The 16,030-nt window shown below is 35.8% G+C and overlaps 1 protein-coding gene across 1 annotated transcript in view; it reads left to right on the plus strand.

Moving 5' to 3' along the window:
• Nucleotides 1-3,133: 3,133 nt before the first annotated feature.
• The window catches only part of LOC135217476 (organic cation transporter protein-like), a 74,791-nt gene continuing 61,894 nt past the window's right edge, over nt 3,134-16,030 (plus strand). The window contains exon 1 of the mRNA XM_064253392.1: nt 3,134-3,273. The gene's annotated coding sequence lies outside the window, so the exon portion shown is untranslated. The remainder of the gene's footprint in view (nt 3,274-16,030) is intronic.

Raw genomic sequence — 16,030 nt, forward strand, 5'->3', positions numbered from 1 at the left:
TAATTTCTCACGAACCCTTTGTGACCTCATGAGAGACTCCAAACGACTCCCAGGAGGGGTCACGACCTCCACAGGTTAAGAACCGTTACGGCATAACATTGAAAGGTGAAGGTCGTATTATTCTCTTCTTCATGCTTCATAGCACACAATGCAATTAAGTGCAAACGCGTCCTATTAACACCTGTAGATAGGTTATCCATTTTCAGTCTGTATTAGGGTAACGAATGTATATTATATATGTCTATATAATATATATATATATATATATATATATTATATATATATATCCAACGATGTAGTCAATGCCAAATGCTTCAGATCTTTTACTATAAACCGTTCAAAAATTATTTGAACAATATCTTAATATATGCACCCTCTCACACCTGACATACATTCGTTACCCTAATACAGACTGAAGATGGATAACCCATCTACAGGTGTTAAAAGGACGCTGTTCGACCTTTAATTTCACGACCGCCGAATTGATTAAGATCCTTCATTTGTGGTTATGCAGGGCATGCGACCATATTCAGCAGCCAAGTAGCGAGAGAGAGAGAGAGAGAGAGAGAGAGAGAGAGAGAGAGAGAGAGAGAGAGAGAGAGAGGAGTAGAAGGTCCCAAGAAAGAAGTAAATCCTGATATATCTTCCCGGCGGCAAATTCCAGAGATGTATATAATACTGTAGTAAATTCACTTCACCCGTGCATCTCGTGCCTAGCGCCGTTCCTTACGACACTCCTGATTGGCTGTTGATAAGCCAATCACAGTCTCTTTCGAGAGTTCACGTAGGCAACATCTATTTTCCAACATCTTTCAAACATTATGACTTTCTTTATACCTCAGTTTTACTTGCAGAAAAGGAGCGTTACCCAATTTCATCACTAAACATCTTCAAGCTAATGGTTTAAGGATTAGTGATATAAGAATGATGTACTTCAGTAAACTTAATGCTAGATTATTTATAATGAAACAAACACAAAATTCCTAGTATGAAATATATTCTGTCATTCCTTACATGAGATCGCAGTGCATTCATCATTTATCATCTTGTGTTTCACACACTTTCGTAGCTTAAATGTCATGGAAGAAAATGTTACCAAAAAAATAAAAGGTAGGGCTAGTATCAATTAGAAAATAACAAGATAAGATTAGAAATATTACTCTCTCTTATCATCGTGTAGTCAGGTGTTGCTCACGTGATCACTCGATGACGTCATCATCAGGGTCACACCCCTCGATAGAAGTCTTATGCGGGGGAAAGAATATTAAGACTTCATTTATCATCACTATCATTACCACCTCCATCCTTTCATATCTTATAGTGGAAGAATTTTATTCATCCCATTGATTTTTCTTTTTGCTACAATCATTCCTCCTATATTCGTCTCATTATTCCTTTTTATTATATAATTACGATGTTCTTCATGATTCTTATATCATTATTCTTAAATCATTGGCTTTACGATATTTAGTGATGGAATTGGGAAACACTACTTTTCTGAGGTGTAATGAAAGTTATAACTTTTGAAAGAGGAGAGGAGGAACATGCATCCCGCCTATGTGAACTCTCGAGAGAGACTGAGAGTTTCCAGCAATGTGATTGGCTTATCAACAGCCAATCAGGAGCGTCATAAGGAACTGCACTGGGCATGAGATGCACGGGTGAAGTGGATCTAATATAGTAGTGCACCAGACACCGGTTTTTTCCATGCCACTAAGTTAGGTTAGGTTGAGTTAGTTTAGATTATTCTTATATAACTGTTGACGAGTATTTTGGGTGAAAGAAACATAAAGATATTATTTTCAAGAAGATTTTATGGTTAGTTTTTGAGATATGGCGTCCAGCTTTTTTTTCAGGGAAGGGTCGGTACTCGGTTACCCTTTGGGAATATACTTCACGGTTGTCTTACGCGGAAGTAGAGTACAATGGCCCAGTTCAAAGGAATTCATTTGACCGTTGGCTGGAATCGAGAGGTCGTCGTCTAGAAAAAAAATTATAAATAAACTTTCAGAGTAACAGCACGATTTCCATTCGGCTTGAAGTGAAACACATCGTACTACAAAATGTCGTGAATAAAATTCAATATTTCATCTTCTACTAGTTGTTTTGGTCATTTTCAAGGCCACGGTCCACCATCGCCGTTGAACCTCCTATAAAGCAATTATGCGCAAGAAGAAAGGTGCCGTGACCAGGATTAATTTGTCGGCAGTGATTGAGTGAGATCTTTTGTGTGCCAGGAACCTATACTTCACCGTAGCGACAGAGTTGGGAAAATTTATGGGATTTCCCAGGGAGATGGGTTTACTAGGACACGAATTAAATGAATTTGTAACTGAACGACAAAGACTAGAGTGTGCAGAGCGACAATGAGAAAGGAACGGGCAAAAAAGGAAGCCGAGAAGCCAGACAAGAATCTGAGATCCAGAAAGCTTATGAAGAAAGCGGAAGAGAAGAGGCGAGACAACATTGGATGATGATTAGTGAAAGGAGTTCGAATCCAGTGGTACTATTCATTCGTTCAGTAGAACAGGAGCTTTCGTGAAAGAGTTGGATATTGGGGTGAAGGTCGTGTAGAGGAAAGGCCTTCACATCCAGGAAGAGCGTCGATGCCTACTACTATTAGATAGAGATTCATGACGCAATATTTGTAGGGATTCAACATGCTAACCATCCCGCCGTCTACATGTAGTACTACAAAACAAATGAATAATGGAGTGCACGGTTTACTGTCAACGAGGTTCATGTGGAAATTAGCTGTTGAAATTAAAGTGAGACGGTATGTATGGATGTATATTATATGTGTGTCTATGTGTGTGTATAAATGAATCACAAAAATTTTTAACATGTTGAATATTAAATAAATGAGGCAAAAGCCACGCAGGAATGTGAAACAATGGAGTATACCGCTGCAAGTGCATTCGACTCCTTACCCTTTACTAAGCAGACGCTTAATAAAGGACAAAAAATGGAAAGACCTTACAGCAGTACTCCATTGTTTCACATTCTTTCGAGGCTTTGCTTTTATTAATATGTGTGTGTGCGAGAGAGAGAGAGAGAAAGAAAAAGAAATAGAGATAGAGTACTGATAGCTCATTCACTCAGCCTACTACTTCGTAGTACCTTGTTTTCGAGGTTATGTCATGAACTCGCGCCAAATCCATGATGCCACACTGATGAGTCTAGGCGGTACCAGCATCACTAGACGTCCTTTCAGTGTATAACGAAGAGCCTTTCGGAGAACACCGAAGGACGACGTTGTCCAACGGCCATCTGGTAAGGTGTTCTCATCATCTCCATTTGATTTTATTTTTTGTTTTTTTTTTGCAATGCCTAAAACCACAGTATAATGAGGGAGAGCCATCAATCTGAAATTTCATATACAGAGAGAGAGAGAGAGAGAGAGAGAGAGAGAGAGAGATAGAGAGAGAGAGAGAGAAAAAGAGAAAATTTAATATACCGAAACGTACCAATAGAAAAGTCAGGACTGATCGCGATGAAAATAGAAATATTTTGTTATTTCACAGTTTTAGAACAGTTGCCGGCATCCCGAGATACGTAGTGCTCATCATATCTTGACCACGAAATTTAATGAGGATGCACCAGTTACAGAACAGGATGCCACTCAATAAGTAAATTTCTCCCAGTTCTCTCTCTCTCTCTCTCTCTCTCTATCTCTCTCTCTCTCTCTCTGTCTCTCTCTCTCTCATATATATATATATATGTATATATATAGATATATTATATAGGGTAGTATATATTATATTAGATATATATAGAAAATAATATATATAATATATATCAATACTTATACTTATACGACATTTTAAAAAATTGTGTTATTACTTACAAGTGCTTCAGGTAGTACCACTGGGAGAAATGAAAGTTTATCAATCCTGAACGACGATTGGGTTTATAATTACTGATATTGATTTGCGTTGCAGTCGTCGAATTTTAAAGTCAAATTTTATCCTTTTAAAGCCTTAATGCTGTCACCATGAGAGTCCTCACTTAATGTGAACTGGTTTTCGTAAATAATAATCATAAATTAGTACTACTCATACCAACAACAAGGATCATATAAAAAGGACACAAATTAAACGCGTTCATATATTCTCAGTTATAAGTGGAAGCACAAAATAACTGAGCAGAAAATAGCCTCTAAATTCAGTACATCAAATAAATTGAAACTTGCTAAAATCTACAGTCAAATAGAGCCTTGTTTCACCAACGAAAATTAAAATAAATACGCTATATTTCATTAAAATTGATTTCTCTTTACTGTTTAACATGCACGTTATTTATTTTTTTGGATTTTCATTCTAATAAATAAACCATAAATCATAACTATTCTATCCTAAAATTCCTGCATCTTTAACTCAACATGAAACACCTTTTCAGACCTTTTTAGGCTCTTCTATAGACCTTCCCTACCCCCACCAACAACAACCAACAACCCCAACAACAACAGAGTAGTTTGTAGGCTTACTCCCCAAGTAAGCGAAAAAAAACCGGCGAAATTCTCTCTGTGACTAAAGTGCATCCAAAGACATCATTGCGTGGTCCTCAGGGACCGCATGGCATAACCATTAGGGTGGTGGCAGCATGAACCACCTTGAACATAGGTCTACTGTGTGTAAAGACAATGAAGTGGTATTAGAAAAAAATAATCTTAATTTGTTATAAGAATATTAGTATATTCATAAGAGATAAAATTGTCTGTTGTATTTTTCTTAAAATACTTAAAAAATAATGGTTTAGCAGGAAATATTCACATTTGCAATAACACTTTTGTTAATGATAAGTTTTTTTCCTAGTCCTAGTTGTTAGTGCTAGTTTTCATTATTTGCTAAAAACGCGTTACTCTTAATATTCACATCTCTTTATATACGAGCAATTTGTGGCTGGAAAGCGTGTGGAGTCATCTACCTATTCTCGCACATCATGCATCCTTGAATCAGTTGTCTACCAAAATTAAGCAGAAGGACTTTTAATAAAATAAAATTCTCTGATAGCTGAAAAATATCTGATGCAAGGTCCTCGACGTTACTAATAACTACTTTAAATCGATTACTTTCTTTTGGATATCATTTAAATTGTCATCATCTATTATTAATCAAAGAACAGGTGTTCTCTAATGATAATCTTTAGTAAACTAGACTCCTCGAAAGCTAGAAGGCCTCAGTCATCCACACTAGGAAACATGGTTTGCAAACACTTTTTACCGCATATTTGTTTCCCATCCAGAATGGAAAACATTTTGTGTTTCTGTGTGTATAAGTATATATACACATGTATACTGTGTATATACACATGCATATATGTGTACTTACACATGGGCAATGTATGTATATGTTTATGTGTATATATATATATATATATATATATATATATATATATATATATATATATATATATATATACATATATATATATATATATATATATATAAATTATACATGTGTACTACATATACATATACACACAGAAACACAAAATGTTTTCCATTCTGGATGGGAAACAAATATGCGGTAAAAAGTGTTTGCAAACCATGTTTCCTAGTGTGGATGACAGAGGCCTTCTAGCTTTCGAGAAGGAGTCTAGTTTACTAAAAGATTTATCATTAGAGAACACCTGTTCTTTGATTAATAATAGATAATGACAATTTAAATGATATCCAAAAGAAAGTAATCGATTTAAAGTAGTTATTAGTAACGTCGAGGACCTTGCATCAGATATTTTTCAGCTATCAGAGAATTTTATTTTATTAAAAGTCCTTCTGCTTAATTTTGGTAGACAACTGATTCAAGGATGCATGATGTGCGAGAATAGGTAGATGACTCCACACGCTTTCCAGCCACAAGTTGCTAGTATATAGAGATGTGAATATTAAGAGTAACGCGTTTTTAGCAAATAATGAAAACTAGCACTAACAACTAGGACTAGGAAAAAAACTTATCATTAACAAAAGTGTTATTGCAAATGTGAATATTTCCTGCTAAACCATTATTTTTCAAGTATATTAAGAAAAATACAACAGACAATTTTATCTCTTATGAATATACTAATATTCTTATAACAAATTAAGATTATTTTTTTCTAATACCACTTCATTGTCTTTACACACAGTAGACCTATGTTCAATCTGGTTCATGCTGCCACCACCCTAATGGTTATGCCATGCGGTCCCTGAGGACCACGCAATGATGTCTTTGGATGCACTTTAGTCAGCGAGAATTTCGTTCTTTTTTTTTCTTTTTTTTTTGCTTACTCGGGGAGTAAGCCTTACAAACTACTCTGTTGTTGTTGTGGTTGTTGGTTGTTGTTGGCGGGAGTAGGAAAGATCTAAGGAAGAGCCTAAAAAGGTCTGAAAAGGTGTTTCACGTTGAGTTAAAGATGCAGGAATTTTAGGATAGAATAATTATGATTTATAGTTTATTTATTAGAATGAAAATCTAAAAAATAAATAACGTGCATGTTAAACAGTAAAGAGAAATCAATTTTAATGAAATATAGCGTATTTATTTTAATTTTCGTTGGTGAAACAAGGCTCTATTTGACTGTAGATTTTAGCAAGTTTCAATTTATTTGATGTACTGAATTTAGAGGCTATTTTCTGCTCAGTTATTTTGTGCTTCCACTTATAACTGAGAATATATGAACGCGTTTAATTTGTGTCCTTTTTATATGATCCTTGTTGTTAGTATGAGTAGTACTAATTTATGATTATTATTTACGAAAACCAGTTCACATTAAGTGAGGACTCTCATGGTGACAGCATTAAGGCTTTAAAAGGATAAAATTTGACTTTAAAATTCGACGACTGCAATGCAAACCAATATCAGCAATTATAACCCAATCGTCGTTCAGGATTGATAAACTTTCATTTCTCCCAGTGGTACTACCTGAAGCACTTGTAAGTAATAACACAATTTTTTAAATGTCGTATAAGTATTATATATATATATATATATATATATATTATATATATATATATATATATATATATATATATATATATATATATATATATATATATATACTATATATATATATATATATATATATATATATATATATATATATTTGTATATATATGAATATATATGAGAGAGAGAGAGAGAGAGAGAGAGAGAACTGGGAGAACTGTTCTAACACCGCGAAATAGCAAAATAATGTATAGTTTTATCTATTTTCAATTCCGCCGGATGAAAGTCATCATGACACACTCCTTTTTCCAGAATCTTCCTTATTACCCATCTCTTTTCCTTTCTCTTTTCCCTCCTCGAATGCATTAAAATAGCCAAGTAGAATGCAGAGGCTACTACACCGACAACCATCCTGACGACAACTGAGATCTGGACAGGAAACTGTTTGCAAACATTGTTCACAAACTTTGTTTGCAAACAATGTTTTCTAGTGTGGACAGGTCTAGATCTTTTTTATTAGACCAATACGTCATTTGGTACAGCATATGGGCAGTTTGTATGTAGCCTAAGACTCAAATTTCTAAGAAAGTCATTTGTAATTCATGTTTCTATTTCGAAAATTTTTTTATGACTGTTGAGCCTATATAGTCTGAAGAGGTAGTTACAAGGAACACTTCTTGTAGCAAGTTGTGCAGGTTGGCTTTGGCAGCACTGACAACCTCGCCACACTAAGCTCTGAGTTTAGCAGTACAAAAAAAGTGCGAGTACAACCAATTCATTTCACGTGAATTACGAATGATATCAGGAATAAAAGATATTATATCTACTAATCCAGAGGTAAAATAACATTAGCTGTGAATTCCCGTACTGAAAATAATGTCTTTTCCGCTGCATCTGAGGTTTTGGAAGATTCAAAATGAATCATGCTGCATGACGTTTGAGCATGGTTGTACCTCTGTACATTATAGCTAAGAAATTTACATTTGTAACATCTAGAAACCGCTTTGATAAACCGATGAAGCCCAAGTATAAGGTCTGGAATACTGATATTTCGCATTAAGGGAGCTTTGATATGTTGTTGAACTCGCTAAAAACCTTGTACCGTGGCACGTATCAGATGGGACGAGAATCACAGCATTATTCCTTTAATCAATGTACAAATAATGACAAAAATTTCAGACTACCATTATCACAGAAAATCCCTAATTCTTCAGTCATCCCGATACTTCAGGAAGACTGGACTTCTATGCAGCTGAATTTTCGCGCCCTTAGGACTTTTGCTTTCTTGATTATTAACAGACGGGATTCGACTCAAATCACGAGCGACTTCTTTCTTTTAAGTACCCTGGAAAAATGGTCTGTCGAGCGAATCGCATTTTCTGTCGTACCCCTGATGAGAGGCCAAATGAAACTTCAATCAAATCAAATGGGACACCAGAGACATGCATGATACCTTGTAAAAAAAATCAATAAGTCTTTGGAGTTTCACTGGAAAAAAAAAAAATTGCATAATGAAGCCGAACGCATACGATCGTGAAAATTCTGCTATTTTTAGTCATATAGGAAACATCAGCCACATCATACTCTGGAATGTCATTGTTTCCAGAAGCCAGTCTCGTTTAAGATGGCAAAAATTCGAAGCTGCTTTCATGAAGTAAACATGTCACAAGAATCTGGAATCTATCATGGAAACCAGATGAGGTGGACGAAGTCCTTTCGGCTCCTCTTTTATTGTCGATGCCGGTCCTTATCCTCTTTGCATGGCCAAAACTTAAAATAAAAAAAAATCTATGTTCTCTACTGCCATTATTTTAGTAACTCCTTTCACAAACAGTCCACATTTATATTATAAACACTGTCATTGTTTGTAAATGAATGGAGATATCCTATGCTGGACAGAACAAAGGCGACGCTCGTTAATGACGGCAAAGTGGCCACCAAAATCTGAGCAAATATGGCATTTCATTGAATTTTCCTTCAGGCTCTGAGGGCCTCAGTCAGGATAATTGAATAAATTGTTTGCATTCCGTAGTGACTTTCCTTGGTGTGAGAGCGTCTGATGTTAGCCATTACTATCACCTCTTCCTAGTTTATTAATACTAGCATTACAAAGCTTCAACAAATCAACACTTCCCATTCCCAAATAACTATGTTGTTCGCAATATGCTAATCTGTGAGCATATACTCATGAATGAGTTATTAATGAGGTGGAAATTCCCACTCATTCCCTTATTATGTATATATATATATATATATATATATATATATATAGATATATTATATATATATAGATACTGTGTGTGTGTGTGTGTGTGTGTGTGTGTGTGTGTGTGTAACTTGTGATGAGATATAAAAAACAGAGAAAAAAAATAGTTGCGGGTAGACAGAGAAGGAGGAGAGAACGAGAGTAGGAGAGCGAGGAGAGGAGACGAGAGAGAGAAGAAGAGAGGAGAGTTTCACATACATTAAGCCATGTACACGCTTACTCCTTCCCTTTGTTATCATTATTTTACGCTGTTCCCATTTCCAAATCGACAGCCTGAAAGGTAACATAACAATGAAGTTTACAACCCAAAGAAACAAATGCAATCCATATGATGTGTGTGTTTGTTTAACTTACACCCTTTCTCTTTCTATTTTTATTGTATGCTATTCTCATCTTTTTTCACAGAATGTTCTCGTATTTTTATATGTGTTATAATTTTAATTGTGCAAAAGATAAAAAACAATCTAATTTACTACCAAAAAAGGATAAACGCATTTGATATCCCCTAGCGTGTGCGTATACAGTAGATACGCACGCACTCCTTCACTTTGCTTGATGGCATGGGAACAAGTTATAAATAGCACGGCCTGTTGCCAACATCTATAAATTCGCATTTTTAGATATTTGCAATTAGAGATCAAATATCAACAGCAATAAAATATCCTCTTGTGTACTGTTATGATATGGTGGGTAGCTGTGCTTAAAGTCAACTAAACTTATTATGAAATACTGTACCGTCAATCAGTCAAAGCAAATAAAGGAAAAAAAGGGAACGTGAAACTGTACTGAGAAACACATATATAAATTTACACAAAGTGAAATAGCTACGTAGGGAGATTGTCGCTTTTTGTTGGCTGATACAACAACAGGGGTGGACAAGAACTCGTGGTTATTGTAAGCGTTCTCGCTATTGAGGGAAACATATATCATTGTGATTTTTTTACTCGCTAATGGCGCTGATAGGCATGTAATTCATATAAATGTCTTACGTTAATTGGCTACATCCGAAAATAATCTGTGCACTTCATAACAAAGACTATTTTCCCTCTTTGCACAGTCTTTCGTGAACAGTCCACCTGTTTGAACCATTTGCGAGTGTAAGCATTGGTTTTATGATGATACAACCTGAGCATTCTGCTTTCATTGCAGCTCCTACAGTTGTTGTGTTTTGTAATGAGTATTTTTTTTGTGCCCACTTCATTCTAAGAGGGCAAGGAAGGTACTGACCCTTCATCAGAAACTAGAAATGTTGAGAGACTGAAACAACGTTTGTCTAGATCACATATCATAGAGGAGTATGGCATCGCCCATTCAACATTGCATGATATCAAGACTTCCCAGGACAAGCTGAAGAAGTACGCAATGGACTTCGGGAAGAAGACAGCCAGGAGTGCAATGGATACTGAGAGTCTGACCTTAATGTAGTTTCATCAACAAAGGGCTGCTGGAGTGAACATATGCGGTGCCTAGTTGAAGGCTGCAGCTACGAAATTCGCAGGCTTGCAGAAGGTTGCAGACTTAAGGCGTCCGAAGGTTGGCCGTTTTGATTCAAAATTTGACATGGGATTTCTAAAAAGATGACTCGTGGCAAAACTTTGAAAGCTTCCAAGGAGGGAATAGAGGAATTTTGCCAGATGTCACAAGATTCGATGTGAATAGAAGGCATTGCTTTAGAGCAAATCTGGAGTGCTGATGAAACTGGTCTATTCTATTGCTCCTTAACCAATTACACCTCGGCTGATGAGAGGGAAAAGAATTAACGTGGTCGAAAGGTTTCCAAGCAATGCGTTTCTGCTTTGTTATATGTGAACGCTACTTGTGGGCATTGTTGCAAAGCAGTGGTAGTTGGACATGCAAAGCAACCACACGTGGGATGTTGGATGGGTTCCCAGTAATTTGATATTATTCAGCAAAGGTTTGGTTCAACACCAAGATCATAACCGACTGATTCTATAATCATTTTTGTAAGGTGGTTATTCGTCATCAGACACAGGAACTTGGCGATACTAGACATATGGTGAAGGCTTTGCTTCTCATGTTCAATGTGCCTCCTGCATCCAAACACGGCCCAGTTGGTTGGTGACGAAGGTTGTATTAGGGTAATGTGTTTTCTTCCTAATGCAACTGCACTCATTCACCCCATGGACCAAGTTGTTATTATTGCAACAAAATGGTTATACCAGAAGAAGTTTCTGGAGAAGGTAATGGTCACAGTGGAGGAAAACAAGAAGTAGCAAGGCTTGGGTACGGGGAACGGACACAGGAAAATCTTCACAAGTATTTGCTGAAGTCTACCATCTACAACTTTACAGATTCTTGGAGGGACATCACTGGAACCGTATGCTGAATGGGAAAGAGGGCATGATGGACTTCCAGTTCGAGGTCAACGACTTATATTCCCAACTTGCGATTGGGGTGGAACAACTGGAGAGAAGTTGTTCCCAACGATGTCATATGAAAGTGGCTGGAAGACATCAGTGGCGAGCTTGTTGCTATTGCTGGCGGTGACAAAGAAGCAGCTGAAGGCAAAACCAGCCATGATCAGGCTGTTTCACAGCTGTCCTCGTACAAGCATAATGTTCATGGCCTTTGATACTGTTATTGAGGTATTGGAGAACCCCATTCATGTCATCAAAACATCCTCAACAGCTTCTTCAGATATTGAAACCCTATGCGCCCAAGCTCATTGCCCTCCACTTTTTAATTAAATCAGTCCTTCGGCATTGAGTGAGTACTGCTGCTCCCTTCATTGATATGCAAGCTCCTTCAGCCAAGAATCTGACTTGTTTCAGAAAATTAATCCTTCAGCTTGGGAGGGCGAGTGATTACTCCTGCTGCCTACGATGATATGCGAGCTCCTTCAGCCAAGAATTTGATGTGTTGTTGCCCCACTTCGATGACCCTGAGTCACCCTTTAGGTACCTCTTCCGACTACTTTACAACTTCATTTCTCCTGGGAACCACAGGAGGTACAGGAAGAAGATGATGCCAGTCTCGACTACATAGTCGAGCTGTTGGAGCGGGAGGAGGTGCAAGAGGCATTTGCTTTATTGTGAACAGTGTGATTTATTTTATTTGGGTAAAATAGATGAAACTGTTGTGTAACCAACCCTATTGCTTGTTGCATATGAGAGCAAAAATGGGTTTGCTTTATGTATATTCAAATTGCATATTTTGTCACAAATATGGGAAAATTAAGCAGATAATTGCTTATTGCATCAAGTTTTCTTTTTAAAGTGTGATGGTTTTGTGTTTACAGTTATGCGGTATGACAAAGTAGGGGAAAGAAGGTTATGGAGTTGCTGTTGAACACTCGTAGAGTTCTTCTTTTTTTTATTTCCCCCTTTTTTTCTAGGTTCGCCCTTATCCGACAGGACCTTGGTTCTATTAATCCAGATGAAAGAGAGAGTACTACATGTATATATGTATAAATATATATATATATATATATATATATATATATATATATATATATATATATATATATATATATATATATATATATATATATATATATATATAAGTCATATATATATATGTATATCTATATACAAGTATATATATATATATATATATATATATATATATATATATATATATATATATATATATATATGTATACATATATATATATATCTATATATATATATATATATAATATATATATATATATATATTATATATATATATATATATATGTGTGTGTGTGTGTGTGTGTGTGTGTGTGTGTATGCTTAAAAAATCACAGAAGATGCACGTGACTTCATTAAATAAGTAAATACCACAGGAAAATGATAGGCAGAAATCCAAGCGCTTTCGTCTTTACCAAGACAGTGTCAAGGAACGAATGAAAAACAGTTGAAAAGAAGTTATCAAATAGACAACAAGATCAAGAATACCAGATGGTTAATTGTCAAAAGGGTAAAAATTAAAGAGATAATCCAGGTTTATCGGATATCACACGGTCACAATCCTTAGCATAGATTTACCCCTAACAGAAACTACAACGTATCGTACAGTCCAAAACATGTAAAAACTGAATATATTAATTTTGTTGCTTATATTTATCTACAACTTTTTTCATTATGAAGGTATCAAGTTTAAATAAACCAAGACTTAAATTTAGAACATATCCATTATTTGACCTGATGAAACAAGACTCAATGATATTCCTTTTAACTGTGTCATTACATGGGATTAAGGCTCTTGCTTGACTCCAGTTAATAGGATTATCTAAATCTCTCATATGTACGAATAATGCATTCGATATTTGCCCAGTTTTCACAGAATATTGGTGCTGTTTGAGACGTCGTGAAAGAGATTCACCGGTTTGTCCGTAATAGACTTTATCACACTTTTTGGAAGGAATTTCATATATGCAGCCTGGAAGATCTTTAGGAAAATTTTTTATTACTAAACTCTTGACATTAATATTACTGAAAACAACATTTATGTTAAAAAGCTTAAAAATTCTAGGCATCTCTAAAAACCTTTCATCATACGGCAATTCTAGAATGTTATGTTTACTACATTCAAATTTGTCATTAGTTCAATAAAATTACCCTATGATGAAAGTTTTTTAGAGATGCCTAGAATTTTAAAGCTTTTTAACATAAATGTCGTTTTTAGTAATACTAAAGTCGAGAGTTTAGTAATAAAAAGATTCTCCTCTGTACTAATTACTAAGTCAAGAGGTTCTGGATTTCTGTAACGTGCAGATATTAAGATACGAGTATCCTGGTATAAACAAAGCCACTACGAAATCTCAGCCCACCCTTGCTTAACCAGTATGAACTGACAATAGGCAGAAATAAGCTACAGAATCCACAGAAGTATAAACAGCTTCAAATAAAACCATGAAAAGCATGAACACGAAACACAAATAAAGACAATACGCGCTACAGCTTCCACAGATAAAAACAATACTGTATTCTCTCTCTCTCTTTCACACACGCACACACACACACACACACGCACACTCTCGCTCTCATCCCGTTCTCTGTCAATTATTTTTTTTTATAAAGCTAAAGAAACACAGGGTACTAAGCAAAATGAACTTTTACAGAAACCTGTATAAAAACTTGGAATAATCAAATCCCAAAATACAGAATCGTGCGAATTTACATTACATAAGATTGGCAATCAGACTTAGACAAATCTGAAGTCACCCTGCGATAAAATAACTCCCCTTTTCAAGAATGAACAACTTGATGATTGCAGATAAGAAAGTCAGGAAATTATGCACAATTTTTCTGTCATTTCTAAGCCTCTTAAAGAATGAAATATTACCAACTCTGACCACCGTATCACGATTGTTATTTGAAGACTAGAATATTACATCGTTTTATGCTTTCCAAGGCGACCCAGAGGGATGATTGATGGCATTAGTCTGTCTTTCTGTCACACACACACACACACACACAAATTAGCTAACTGAATTCCTCCTCTGCTAGAAAGACGAACCAACACAAGTGGACATCATTCACGATTACAAGACGAAAATAAATCGTGGAAAAACTTACCTCCCGATATATTATGGTAAGAAATAAAAAAAATAATAAAAAGTGATAAAAAAATACTGGGCCGAGTTGGGCACGTATTTTTCTGAGTTTTTTTTTTCTGTTGTTAAAGACGTTCCTTTAAAGATGTGGTTTTGCCCTAAGTCACCAGAAATGTTGGAAAATAAACAGGAATTTGTTTTTATAAGTTTTTCTTTAGGTTAATTAAAATCCAATTGTAGAAAATCGTCTCAAGCGGCTTACAAACTTACATCATTGGGAAAGTAAATGTGAAAATATAGGTGTAAGAGCGGTGATGACAAGTGAGTTGATGAAGAGGAAGTGAAGAAAGCATAAAAAATGGACAAAAGGTTGACTAGAATAAGAGGCACGGAAGATGACGTGAAAAGAATACACGCAGTTGTCGTGGGATTATGATATAGTGAGAAGGCAGTGCTGTTTCTTGAGGGTAAAAAGATATAAAAAAGCTGAGCTTATAAGAAGTTTAGCAAAGGGCAAAAGAAAATCATTTGAAAAGCGACTGTACCATCCAAGGGCAAGGGGCGAAATTACAAATAGGAATACTGATAAGATCCAGAAGGCTGATCATTTCTCCATCTTCTCGGTTTTTAATTGCCCACATAACCCTGCCATTGCTCATATCCAGTAATCTCTTGTAACCAGTTTCAAACTCTTTCATTAGTCTCTGCAGTCTCTCTTCATTATCCCCATTGCGTACTTTATTGTTGCAAATATAAGCTATTTCACACTTTTGCACCTTCTCCTGAGGTCATGAGAGGATGCAAAAATGTGGAATAAGTGTAGAATGGCTTATATTTGCAACAGTAAAGTATTGAATACGGATAGTGAAGAGAGACTGCAGAGACTAATGCAAGAGTTTGAAACTGGTTGCAAGAGATCACTAGATATGACCAATAGTAAGGTTAAGAGGGGCAAATAAAATCCATCCTGGAAGGGTACATATTGCAGAATATGTACAGCATGGAAGTGAGCAAGATATTGGCAAGATACTGGAAACAAGCTTTAGAGCATCAAAGAAAGTAGAGGTTGGACTATGAAAGGATCGTTAAGATAACTTTTCATTGTTGAAGCTATGTATGGCTGCCGAGTGCTTATGAGTGAAAATGATTGAGGCTTTGGGGATGAGTTATTCCTAATGCGTACTTGTGTGTGGTAAGAACAAAAGAAAGGGTGAGAAATATGATAGACTGCGGAAGTGGTTCAAGGATGTTGTGGTCTAAAGATGGATAAGAGAACTCTGAGATAGTTCAGTTCCATGGAAAGAATGGTGGATGATAAGTCGGTAGAAACACCAACAT

This window comes from Macrobrachium nipponense, chromosome 7 (genome assembly GCF_015104395.2).
Source record: "Macrobrachium nipponense isolate FS-2020 chromosome 7, ASM1510439v2, whole genome shotgun sequence".
Taxonomy (NCBI): domain Eukaryota; kingdom Metazoa; phylum Arthropoda; class Malacostraca; order Decapoda; family Palaemonidae; genus Macrobrachium; species Macrobrachium nipponense.